This window comes from Ascaphus truei, chromosome 5 (assembly GCF_040206685.1).
Source record: "Ascaphus truei isolate aAscTru1 chromosome 5, aAscTru1.hap1, whole genome shotgun sequence".
NCBI lineage: Eukaryota > Metazoa > Chordata > Amphibia > Anura > Ascaphidae > Ascaphus > Ascaphus truei.
The window spans coordinates 18,510,742-18,525,102 of record NC_134487.1 but is presented as its reverse complement, the minus strand read 5'-3'; the positions used below and the strand labels follow the sequence as shown (position 1 = coordinate 18,525,102).

Genomic DNA, 14,361 nt, shown 5'->3' with positions numbered 1-14,361 from the left:
TGTCAGTGTGTGTGTGACAGGACAGTAAAACACGCCCTGTCTCTTACCATTGGTCAAAGCAGGGTCATGTGACCCTGCTCTCAGCACGAAAGTATCTCTCCCTTGTCTCCCCAAGCACAACGCTTGGGAGAGCGTGTGCGCACCCGCATGAGCGCGCGAGCACAGCGGGAGAGGGGATGTGCTGACCTTCATTGCAGAGGGTACAGTAAGCGCGCCAAGCGCATAGCGAGCTCAGCGCCAGCGGGGACTCAGCCTTAGGCTCAGGGGGATAAAGCGACTTGCCCAATCTCACCAGAAAGAGCTGACACAGGGATTCAAACCAAATTCATCAATTGGAGGAAAACAAAATAGCAAAGCCATAGCATTACCACAGAAACATTAAAGAGTGTTTTATTTTACTAAAAAAAGATCACAAACAAATTACAACTGACAGTCCTTTATTTATTTATTTTAAGCACCAGTAATTTACATTTAACCCAACAGACACGCCGATTCTGCAACTTCACTTTCATACTCATCCAGTTGCATTTCTAAGAAATTTCATCATTATAGTCAGTGGGGAAGCACTCCGTGTCCGGCGTAGCACATAGAACACACTACTACTTAATTGTTACTTACTGGCATTTTTTTTTTTTTAAATATGATATACCCACAGAATAATTCAGGTACAAATATTCAAAGTCATTTGAAAAGCTGCTTGTAGAAAGAAAAAAAAAAAAAAAGAGTACAATGAAATGTTACTTCTTAAAAACATTACCTTTTCCAGGAAAAGACTGAAAATATTCTCAACTTTTGAGCTGTCATGTACCTACAGGTATGATAGAGCCTGCTTATGAACACTAGTGAATTGCAGAGTCAGCTTTTCTGTATGCTTTGATCTGGCATTCATGGAGAGCCCCGAAACGATTTGGCCTATTTAAAAGCATAATATCACCAACGGTAGTTTGAGGTTTACATAGTTGATGATAAGGTTGAAAAAAATACATATGATAATCAACTTACCAGGACACTCATCCTATGTCTGTATTTATATTTATCCAGAAGAAGGCAAACCAACAAAAAAAAACAATGACGTCTTATAAGTGGAAAAATAAATTCCTTCCTGACTCCAGTTATAGCAATAAGATTTGTCCCTGGATAAAAATCCTTCCTGTGTTCAAATTTTTGGGTATATCCCTGTATATCTTTCCTTTCTAAAATATGTTTGAAATAACTAGATACAAAATACTTGATACAATAGTTTTATAAGGGGTGATTTATTGAGTTTATACGGCCTCACAGAATATATGCTGCGATGCGGACACACACACCAACCCCTTTACATGCATGTGTAACTACATTATCAAAAGACTTAGACTTATGGTTTTGAAACTTTCCCTGACACAACACACCCCCAAGAACAGTCCCAGACGATCAGGTCGGTGTTTGTTATGCGATGTCAGCAGTATTTCCTGCAATGTCAGCAGACAAACAAACTCCTGTAGATGTTGTTAACCAGGAAATTGACCTCCATTATTTGCCTTTTCCATTAGCAGATCACTTCAGATCAGTAGGGGTCACTCTTGCATAATCATTGGACCATGAGCTTCTCTAAACATGCTTATCTTTGAAAGGCACATTGTATCTGCTGGGCCTCTCCTGCTTTATCTTGAATTCTGAATGCATGACTTCTCCTTTTCTTGTTCGAGAATCGGCAGACTTTCAGGAACACCAGAAATAGCAGTAGATGTTTTAATATTTCCCAATTGTAATTTAGAGATATACAGTATACTGTATAAGAGCAATGTCTTGCAAGAGATATATGTTAAAAAAAAAACATTCCTTTCAATGTTTAAGCTTTTCTTAAAAATACCTTCTGTATCTGCCATCACAGTCTCCATAAATAAATACATAAAGTATTTTTTTTGCTGTTAAGACCCCTTTTCTTTGCTGCTTGTGAATCTCCTTTCCTCCAATCTCAAGCTATGACTGTGTAATTTCTGCTGTCCTTGGGATGAAAAATGCCTAGTATTGACATTGAATATGTTTATAGATAGTTATCATATCCCTTCTTACACGCCTCTTTTCCACCTTCCATCCCCGTTATTAATTTGGTGGCTCTTCTCTGCCTTTTTTCCAGTTCCATAATGTCTTTTTAAGGAGCAGCACACTAACATAGCCAATAATAGGCTTACATCAGTAACATTGCAAATCGAAGTTTCCACGATCATTAAAATGCACCTCACGGAATTAATGTCAAAGAAACTGAACGTGTTTGACTATCTGTGTCTCTTTTTCTATGGGACTTTTTATACAGGCATAGAGTGGCAGCATCACAATGTCTTCTGTAACATAATGTCTTGTGTTCCAGAAACCTATTATAACAAAATATGGTCAGGACTGGAAAGAATTTAGGCGAGGTTGGGGTTGTCATAATGATGATAAAACATGATTTTCTGCAAAGCCGTTAACATTTGTGTTGGATTTGTGCATGAGACGATATAATCACTTGTAGAATAGTTTAACAGCCTGTTCAACTACGCTCCATGATTTGTGAGTAAAAATGTACAAAGCTTTAAATGATAGTTTTGTAACATTGTACATGCATTATTAAGCAGTTATGCCTGACAGATGTGCTGGTTTCATATTTTTGGGCTGTGTTCTTTCCCTCTGAAGGTAATTCAGGGCAGGGGCACTCAACTCCCGTCCTCAAGACCCTCTACACGTGAGGTTTTAAAGCGGCAATCAACACAGTTAAAAAACAATAAAAACGGGAAAAAAAACATTTTATTGAAAACGAATTACCTAATCTGCCGATCGATTGGTTCTCCCCTGAATGATCAGCAAAATCCTGTTTCCCAGGGTTCACTAAATGTCTGCCTTTCAATTTCAAATCATACATATATACAACCTCAGATGAACAAAAACACATGACATATTACACAGTGTCATGATTTATTTAACAAAAATAAAGCCAAAATGGAGAAGCTATGTGTGAAACACCAAGTACACCTTATGATTCAATAGCTTGTAGAACCACCTTTAGCAGCAATAACTTGAAGTAATTGTTTTCTGTATGACTTTATCAGTCTCTCACATCGTTGTGGAGGAATTTTGGCCCACTCTTTACAACGTTGCTTCAGTTCATTGAGGTTTGCGGCCATTTGTTTATGCACAGCTCTCTTAAGGTCAAGTCCCAGCATTTCAAATCGGGTTGAGGTGTGGACTTTGACTGGGCCATTGCAACACCTTGATTCTTTTCTTTTTCAGCCATTCTGTTGTAGATTTGCTGGTGTGCTTGGGTTCATTGTCCTATTGCATGACCCAATAACACAATAAGATCTTCGCAAAAATATTCAGCATTATGTTATTCTTTTAGCTTTCTCCTTGTATCTTTTGAATCATTTCCAAGTACAATTATATTTTTTTTGTTGAGGAAATGGTAGCCTATATTTAAATCCTCAAAAATCTTAGTCTATCTAAATGGAAAGGAAAAACTTGCATCATAAAATTGAAAGGTAAGAGTCACTGCAGACAGCAGGAACATGTTTAACAAAACATGCTTTTATTTTGAAAATAGGGACACAGAAGTTGCACTTTTAAATTAGTTTAAAAATACTTGCAGAATAAAAAATGAGGAAGAACAGGAAAGGCATGGGGACCAAGCAGGAAGTACGGATATGGAAACTGGACAGGCACGTTGGGTCCAGAGGTGCTTATTTGTTAATATTCTATATTTCTGTTTCCATACAAACTGAATACAGTATATACATTTACAGAATGGGATTCACTAAACTCCGATAAGGTGTATAATAGATTATTCCCGTGTTAATTGCCATTTACTTGAAAGGCAATTAACGTGGAATCACACGCTGATAACTCTAATTGGAGTGTACCAAATCTCCCCTTAAGAGTGTACTTTTTAATTAAAGAAAAGGTTGGCCACCCATGTTTTAGACTATACTGTGATTTTGGCAGTACCTACCCAGGTACTTCGGCATGGGACTAGTAGATTCTACAGTATTTGGACTCCACAGTAACCATATTCTGCCCCTGATTATAATATGGCCTATTTGATTTATGCAGCAATATATGTATAGATCCAATATATTTGGTGATCTCGCTCCAATGCTATGAGATTTTACTTGTATTTACATTTTTGTCAATGTGCCATATTGATATATATAAGAACCTTTTTGCTAGTAATACAATGGTTTGTACACTCTGTTGTGCTCACCTATGGAAGGTTTTCTCCATCCCTTTGTTTTGTCATTTGCTTGTTGTGGGTTTATATTGCATCAGATGTAAGAAACCGTTCTTACATGTGCCGCCGCTGTGTGCTACACTTACTATCGTAACAATTTGATGAGATATGTGGATCAAAAGGGAACCTTAAAGTAAAAAAGCTTCAACATATCATAGAAAAAAGATGACTATTCCAAATATATATTTTTTAAAACCTGGGGTATGGCAATGTGTAAAGCAAAAATCCCAAATACTTCCAATATAGTCTTTGAAATACATCTTCCCATATTGTACGTGCTTAATTCCCTGTATTGTCAAAAACAAACACCTGACGTGCTAATAAGTTACAAAATGTATCAATACAGTGTCCCGCATCTTCTTTTCATTAAGTTTGATGTGTTCCCTAATGCACCCCTTCATTGGTCTTATTGTATAGCCGATGTATTACATTCAACCTTTACAATCTAAAAGGTTTAAATGTATGTATATACAGTATATCTTTATTGATATAGTGCCATCCAGGTACATAGCGCTTCAGACATAAAAGTAACATTTAGGAAAAGGAGACCCTGCCCGAATAGCTTACAATCTAAGTGGTAAGTGGGGAGAACGTACAGAGACAGTAGGGGGGTGTTCTGGTAAGAGTTTCTGCAAGGGGCCAAGGTCAAGGCATATGAGATGCGTAGTATCAGCCAGCGGAGATACCCATATGCTTCAATAAAAAGGTGTGTTTTAAGAAAGGTCCTAAAGGTGGATAGAGAGGGTGCCAGTTGGATATTTACTGGTGGGGCAGTCAGTGAGAGGGCTTTAGATACAAAATGAAATGACGAATATAGAAAAAAATATGGATGCTAAAATTTCCCAATGCGAGTGCTTCTCTAAAGACCTTCCTGGGAGTACTGGAGGGCTTTTTTACAAATCGATAAACAGTCCATTCTTTTTTTTTTTTTTTAAACAATATCATAGATCATAAAAGAGGATATTCTGTAATGTCACAAAAAGTGGGGCATCGAGTTTATTCATGCTCTTCCTGCTATGTTACAGTAATTCATGTTTATCTTCTGCATGTCACCTCAAAAGCAAAGTGTGAAATCTGTGATCGCATGTTATCTGCCAATCCCTGAAATGGATGCTAACGTACAATCTTATTACTCTATTGTCAATAGCCAACGCTCAATGTTTCTCAACCTTTTAACCCTAAAGAACTCTCCAGTAGAAGTCCCATCAAAGGGTCAAAGTGCAAATTAATGGCCCTGAATAATGCCCAGGACATACTTGAAAACGAGGAGTAACTCTCAATGTATTACTTCCGGGTAAAACATTTTATAAATAGATAATGTGTTTCCTGAATTAACCTTACCTGTTGTCACGGTTGTGCTCGCCACAAACCTGGGTCGGACCGCGTGGCTGAGGTGGGGTTGTATAAGCTCCGATCTTAGACTGCGCAGGCTGATCCGGATTGCGCAGTTCGTAGTTGTACGTAGCAGGGTCGGGACTGGAGAAGGCAGCATCATCAGTGGACAAGCCATGGTCAGGACTGGAGACATCAGGGTAACCGTTATCCAAGCGGAGTTTCGGCAACAGGTAGTCAGGAGTTCCCCGCTTCAGCTTAGGAGCGTGAGCGGGTTCTGCGCGTGCGGTGACCATGGCCCATGGTACCGGTCTCAGGAAGGGATAGGCAGACCAGAATGGGCACACCGCCTGGCAGCACCGGTAAACCAGTGCTTCAGCGCAAGAGTCCAGAGCGGGCCTGTGCAAGGACAGAGAGAGCTACAGGCCCCAGGAACCGGTAGACGGGCCTCTGCTATGGAAGGACAGCAGGCCTCAGGAAACAGGGAGTTGAAGTACACACTGGAGTCCTCCGCTTCAGCACAGGAGTCAGGAACAGGCCTTTGCGTGAAACTAGCAGCAGGCCTTTGCGTGAAACTAGCAGCAGGCCTCAGGAAAGCAGGCCTCTACGTAGAGAGTAGTAGCTGGCCTCAGGATACTCAGGATAACACAGGCCCCTGCATGAAGACTAGAAGCAGGCCTCAGGAACTAGGGAATAGAACTAGAGAGGTTAGTAAACAACAGAGCCAAGCCTAGGGCTTGTGGCAGAACACGTGTGACATCCAGGAAGGATTTTGCTTGGCAGGGAAGCATTGTGGGGAAAGCTGTCTTTAAAGGTCAGGGAACCAATAGCAGAAGGGGCATGTGACAGCATTGCTTTAATGAGTGAACCCAGTGTGGGACTACAGTGAATATCAGGGGAACTGTTCCAGGACTGCACAGGTCTATAAGGCAAACTGCAAACTAATGTGCAGATCCGTTACACCTGTACATGTCTGTTTGAAAACATAACGTGGGCCTATACATAGGGTCACATCTGAAAAGTAAACAAATGATGCTGATGTAAAAGATGTATGTAGACAAACGTTCAAAAGTCCTCCACACTTCCATCCCCCCCAAAATCAGATTGTCTCTATCAGTACATCAGTGCCTGTCAGCTACTGCTCCAAAGGGGTCAGATTGGAATATGAATATGATGGCCACAGTGTAATGTAATTTAAGATATATTTAATAATGTATTTACATATTTCAGGCATCTATAATATCTGCATTATATATATATATAATATATATACACGTCCGTGCCCGGGTTAAAGAACTTCGAAAAGGGTTTGACGCAGGAACAGGAATCCGCCTCCGCGTGAGGTGTCTCTTGTAGTAGAGCCTGTCTGAGCCCAGACGCAGGCCGCGATCACCACATGCAACTGGCACCGGTGATATCACATAACACTGTACTGTGGAAAGCAACCCCCCCTTGCACTGAAAGGGGCCTTTACTGAAACTGCCAAACTAACTGCTGTGCTGCACTGCAAAGCAACACTGACTCTTCTTGTCAGAGCACACAGCACTGCAGCTGTGTCACTGTCTCTTCTTGTCAGAGCACACAGCACTGCAGCTGTGTCCCTAACTAAACTGACTAGACTCACTCTCAGCTAAGGGCAGGGTCCCTACCTAAGGGGCCGTCCCATAAACTTACCTACTAACCTAGTGGGGATTGGGGCCTTCCTGGGCCTGGGGTGTCTGTAGCCTAGTACAGCAGAGCACTGCTCTCTGTACACTACCTTCCCCAATCTCTGTCTGGATCCTACTGACTAGGTGGTCTCTGTGCAACATTGTATCCTTCTCCAAAGCAGGAGAAGCTGCAAACTCTATTTGCTGTCTGGCTGCATGTGATGTAGGTGAAAGGGCCGCCCCCAGAAGCTGCTGGCAGTTGTAGTCCGTTATGGCCCTCTTTAACATTGAGACTGCGTGCGCTATGTCTGCCGCGCCTGCGCAACCCTGTAATGGCCGCCGCTACTTCCCTGACACTCCACTGCTCAGGCTCTACATGTAATGGCCGCCGCTTAGGCTTCTGCGCGACGCCCTGTACACGCGCGACTCTGCGTGCCAAATCTAACATGGCCGCCGCATCGCTTCTGCGCATGCCTCCGCACACGCACGAACACAAAGATGGCGGCGCCCTGTCACTGAGGTCGTCGGGAGCTCCCACAGTAGCATGCACGCAACGGGGAAAGAAACCGGGAGACAGGGGGACCGGAGGGACCCTGGCTACATATGTATATACTGTACGTATATATGTATGATTTTAAAGAGACAGCGTCCTAGGGTGCAATGCAATCTAACTGATTAAACCAAACAATGTTTAAATAAAAAATCCTAATACATAACATATAAGACAGAGGATTACTAGCTCTCTATTGTAAATTGTGTTCTATTGTAGAGCTGAAGCTTAATCTAGTGAGATAAACATGCAATATAAAATAAGTAAAAATACATAAAAATTATGATAAAAGAACAAATGTCCAAACCACACAATAAAGTCCAGTCACAGTGACCTATTAAAGTCAGCCTGGCTGTATAATCTCTGGATCCCGGCAGCCTTCTCCTTGGGCACAACAAGCTCCCTCCACGTGAGCTAAACAGAAAAAAAAGAAAAGGCGCCGATCCTGGTGTGATAACGTATAAAAAGATGGAATACACCTGGGACATTTACAATTGAACACTCAAAAACATCCGTTTAAATTGCGCTTTGTATGAGAACAATCTCATGCCCCAACACGCTCCGCTGGGACGCCGCTCCGCTGGGACGCGCTCTGCTGGGACGCCGCTCTGGGACGCCGCTCCTCTGGGACGCCGCTCCGCTGGGACGCCGCTCCGCTGGGACGCCGCTCCTCTGGGACGCCGCTCCTCTGGGACGCCGCTCCGCTGGGACGCCGCTCCGCTGGGACGCGCTCCGCTGGGACGCCGCTCCGCTGGGACGCCGCTCCTCTGGGACGCCGCTCCGCTGGGACGCCGCTCCGCTGGGACGCCGCTCCTCTGGGACGCCGCTCCGCTGGGACGCCGCTCCTCTGGGACGCGCTCCTCTGGGACGCCGCTCAGCTGAGACGCCGCTCCTCTGGGACGCCGCTCCGCTGGGACGCCGCTCCGCTGGGACGCGCTCCGCTGGGACGCCGCTCCGCTGGGACGCCGCTCCTCTGGGACGCCGTTCCTCTGGGACGCCGCTCCTCTGGGACGCCGCTCCGCTGGGACGCCGCTCCGCTGGGACGCCGCTCCGCTGAGACGCCGCTCCGCTGGGGCGCTGCTTCGCTCCAACCACTCTGGCAAAACTTTCCCTCTGCGTGGTGTCGCCTTGTAAAGTGTCCTCCAGCAACACACAGCTCTGATCTCAGGATCCTGTGAAGAGGGGTTTCCTGGTTCTCTCTTTGTGCAGCTGCAATTTACTCCGGTCGACTTTCAGCTTACAAACAACTGCTCACTGCAACTGCTCTCAATGAACACGTGACCCTACGTGTGCGCGTTTCATCAGTCTAAGGGCTGTTCTATTCAGCATGCGGCCGCGCGTTCCTATGCGAACACGCGTGCACATGCCGCATGCTTTTCATGTAGATAGAGCCGGGAGCTGCAGGTTAGTGTATATGTGTGTGTGAGTATGTGTGTGTGTATGTGTGAGTATATGTGTGTGCATGGGTTGTGTTAGTGAAAGTAAGTCCTAGATAGATTTTTTTAAAGAAAAAAAGTTTAATAAATATTTTTTTTTTGTTTTACAATCCTTGACACACACACACACACACACACACACACACACACACACACACACACACACACACACACACACACACACACACACACACACACACACACACACACACACACACACACACACACACACACACACACACACACACACACATCCATACAAACACACACACACACACACATCCATACAAACACACATCCATACAAACACACATCCACGCATACATACACACACATATACATACATTTGAGCGCAGGTAGCGGCGCGAAAAGATGAATTTCTTCATCTTCGCCGCTGTCTTTCGGCTCCCCTCTCCCTGCCGCGCGCACGTGCGGCCCTTTTATAGAAAGGCTGACTGACGTCAGCCAACTGAAATTCCGCGCGCGCGCACGGCACTATAGGACGTGCCTAACACCCATGCTTAGAAGTAACGTTCACTATGAAAAATTGCAGTTCACTGCAGCACACAGTCCCAGGGCCAGTCCAAACCCCTTTGGGGACTGGATTTGGCCCACACGTTGAAGAGCCCTGCTGTACATGCCAATACTTGACCTAAATTAATATCCAAACACTCCTCACATTTGACACTAGCTCATAAAAATGCCGTCCCAAGACAAAGTGAGCTTTAGTTCCATGACCGCTGATCATCTGGAAAGAACATGTTTGACTTGAGTGCTTTGAGACTGAATTACTTCAACTAATTTTGACAATGAGGGCGACTCGCACCATGCATTTGTGTAACAGTTATTCGGGAGGGTTTTTGTGCAATTTGCCTATGTTGACAGTTGTTGTTGTTGTTTTGTAAGCAGTTGCAGGCCTGTTGGGCGAGAACAGGGTTAACGTATTGCCTTTATTTCTCTAAACTGTACCTTGGGATTTAGAGCAAGAAGCAGCAGGAGCCGACTCCTTCCAATATATATGTACCTTAATATATCTGTAAGGCAGGCTTGATTACATCCGTTGGAAGCTTAACGCGGCAGTCACCCTCGTCTTTTCTTGTGAAAACGTATTTTTTAATATAGTCTGAACTGTGTGGTTACACATCGTAGCTAGTTTATAAACACAAACCTCAGATCATTAAAATATTCACATTTATGGTTTGGAATGAAAAAAAAAAGAAGATAAATATATGGGAGCAACCTCAATGACCTGCCCCATATATTTGTCATCTTGCACACACATGTGGCCCCTGGGTTATTATCTTGCACACACATGTGGCCCCTGGGTTATTATCTTGCACATACATGTGGCCCCTGGGTTATTATCTTGCACATACATGTAGCCCCTCGGTTATTATCTTGCACATACATGTGGCCCCTGGGTTATTATCTTGCACATACATGTAGCCCCTGGGTTATTATCTTGCACATACATGTAGCCCCTGGGTTATTATCTTGCACAAACATGTGGCCCCTGGGTTATTATCTTGCACATACATGTGACCCCTGGGTTATTATCTTGCACATACATGTAGCCCCTGGGTTATTATATTGCACATACATGTGGCCCCTGGGTTATTATCTTGCACACACATGTGGCCCCTGGGTTATTATCTTGCACATACATGTAGCCCCTGGGTTATTATCTTGCACATACATGTGGCCCCTGGGTTATTATCTTGCACACACATGTGGCCCCTGGGTTATTATCTTGCACATACATGTGGCCCCTGGGTTATTATCTTGCACATACATGTAGCCCCTGGGTTATTATCTTGCACAAACATGTGGCCCCTGGGTTATTATCTTGCACATACATGTAGCCCCTGGGTTATTATCTTGCACATACATGTGGCCCCTGGGTTATTATCTTGCACACACATGTGGCCCCTGGGTTATTATCTTGCACATACATGTGGCCTCTGGGTTATCTTGCACATACATGTAGCCCCTGGGTTATTATCTTGCACATACATGTGGCCCCTGGGTTATTATCTTGCACACACATGTAGCCCCTGGGTTATTATCTTGCACACACATGTAGCCCCTGGGTTATTATCTTGCACATACATGTGGCCCCTGGGTTATTATCTTGCACACACATGTGGCCCCTGGGTTATTATCTTGCACACACATGTAGCCCCTGGGTTATTATCTTGCACATACATGTGACCCCTGGGTTATTATCTTGCACATACATGTAGCCCCTGGGTTATTATATTGCACATACATGTGGCCCCTGGGTTATTATCTTGCACACACATGTGGCCCCTGGGTTATTATCTTGCACATACATGTAGCCCCTGGGTTATTATCTTGCACATACATGTGGCCCCTGGGTTATTATCTTGCACACACATGTGGCCCCTGGGTTATTATCTTGCACATACATGTGGCCTCTGGGTTATCTTGCACATACATGTAGCCCCTGGGTTATTATCTTGCACATACATGTGGCCCCTGGGTTATTATCTTGCACACACATGTAGCCCCTGGGTTATTATCTTGCACACACATGTAGCCCCTGGGTTATTATCTTGCACATACATGTGGCCCATGGGTTATTATCTTGCACATACATGTTGCCCCTGGGTTATTATATTGCACATACATGTGGCCCCTGGGTTATTATATTGCACATACATGTAGCCCCTGGGTTATTATCTTGCACATACATGTAGCCCCTGGGTTATTATCTTGCACATACATGTAGCCCCTGGGTTATTATCTTGCACATACATGTAGCCCCTGGGTTATTATCTTGCACATACATGTGGCCCCTGGGTTATTATCTTGCACATACATGTAGCCCCTGGGTTATTATCTTGCACACATATGTGGCCCCTGGGTTATTATCTTGCACATACATGTAGCCCCTGGGTTATTATCTTGCACATACATGTGGCCCCTGGGTTATTATCTTGCACATACCTGGGTTATTATCTTGCACATACCTGGGTTATTATCTTGCACATACATGTGGCCCCTGGGTTATTATCTTGCACACACATGTAGCCCCTGGGTTATTATCTTGCACATACATGTGGCCCCTGGGTTATTATCTTGCACACACATGTAGCCCCTGGGTTATTATCTTGCACATACATGTAGCCCCTGGGTTATTATCTTGCACATACATGTGGCCCCTGGGTTATTATCTTGCACACACATGTAGCCCCTGGGTTATTATCTTTCACACACATGTGGCCCCTGGGTTATTATCTTGCACATACCTGGCTTATTATCTTGCACATACATGTGGCCCCTGGGTTATTATCTTGCACATACATGTGGCCCCTGGGTTATTATCTTGCACATACATGTGGCCCCTGGGTTATTATCTTGCACACACATGTGGCCCCTGGGTTAATATCTTGCACATACATGTGGCCCCTGGGTTATTATCTTGCACATACATGTGGCCCCTGGGTTATTATCTTGCACATACATGTGGCCCCTGGGTTATTATCTTGCACACACATGTGGCCCCTGGGTTATTATCTTGCACATACATGTGGCCCCTGGGTTAATATCTTGCACATACATGTGGCCCCTGGGTTAATATCTTGCACATACATGTGGCCCCTGGGTTAATATCTTGCACATACATGTGGCCCCTGGGTTAATATCTTGCACATACATGTGGCCCCTGGGTTATTATCTTGCACATACATGTGGCCCCTGGGTTATTATCTTGCACATACATGTGGCCCCTGGGTTATTATCTTGCACATACATGTGGCCCCTGGGTTATTATCTTGCACATACATGTGGCCCCTGGGTTAATATCTTGCACATACATGTGGCCCCTGGGTTAATATCTTGCACATACATGTGGCCCCTGGGTTATTATCTTGCACATACATGTGGCCCCTGGGTTAATATCTTGCACAAACATGTGGCCCCTGGGTTATTATCTTGCACATACATGTGGCCCCTGGGTTATTATCTTGCACATACATGTGGCCCCTGGGTTATTATCTTGCACATACATGTGGCCCCTGGGTTATTATATTGCACATACATGTGGCCCCTGGGTTATTATCTTGCACATACATGTGGCCCCTGGGTTATTATCTTGCACATACATGTGGCCCCTGGGTTATTATCTTGCACATACATGTAGCCCCTGGGTTATTATCTTGCACAGACATGTAGCCCCTGGGTTATTATCTTGCACATACATGTGGCCCCTGGGTTATTATCTTTCACATACCTGGGTTATTATCTTGCACATACATGTGGCCCCTGGGTTATTATCTTGCACATACATGTGGCCCCTGGGTTATTATATTGCACATACATGTGGCCCCTGGGTTATTATCTTGCACATACATGTGGCCCCTGGGTTATTATCTTGCACATACATGTGGCCCCTGGGTTATTATCTTGCACATACATGTGGCCCCTGGGTTAATATCTTGCACATACATGTGGCCCCTGGGTTATTATCTTGCACACACATGTGGCCCCTGGGTTATTATATTGCACATACATGTGGCCCCATGGTTATTATCTTGCACACACATGTGGCCCCTGGGTTAATATCTTGCACATACATGTGGCCCCTGGGTTATTATCTTGTACATACATGTGGCCCCTGGGTTATTATCTTGCACATACATGTGGCCCCTGGGTTAATATCTTGCACATACATGTGGCCCCTGGGTTATTATCTTGCACAAACATGTGGCCCCTGGGTTATTATCTTGCACATACATGTAGCCCCTGGGTTATTATCTTGCACAAACATGTGGCCCCTGGGTTATTATCTTGCACACACATGTAGCCCCTGGGTTATTATCTTGCACACACATGTGGCCCCTGGGTTATTATATTGCACATACATGTGGCCCCTGGGTTATTATCTTGCACACACATGTGGCCCCTGGGTTAATATCTTGCACATACATGTGGCCCCTGGGTTATTATCTTGCACATACATGTGGCCCCTGGGTTATTATCTTGCACACACATGTGGCCCCTGGGTTATTATCTTGCTCATTTGAATAGAAACAAAAACAAAGTTGTCAAACAGTATATGAATGAAACAGCACTCAATGAATACGTTTATGAATAAAGTGTGTCTGTGGTGTGACCGGAGCCTGGAGG

The 14,361-nt window shown here is 44.3% G+C and overlaps 1 protein-coding gene across 2 annotated transcripts in view; it reads left to right on the top strand.

Annotated features, from left to right (window-relative positions):
* SFMBT2 (Scm like with four mbt domains 2) overlaps positions 1-14,361 on the top strand; it is a 287,695-nt gene that overhangs the window by 192,858 nt on the left and 80,476 nt on the right. The window lies entirely within an intron of this gene.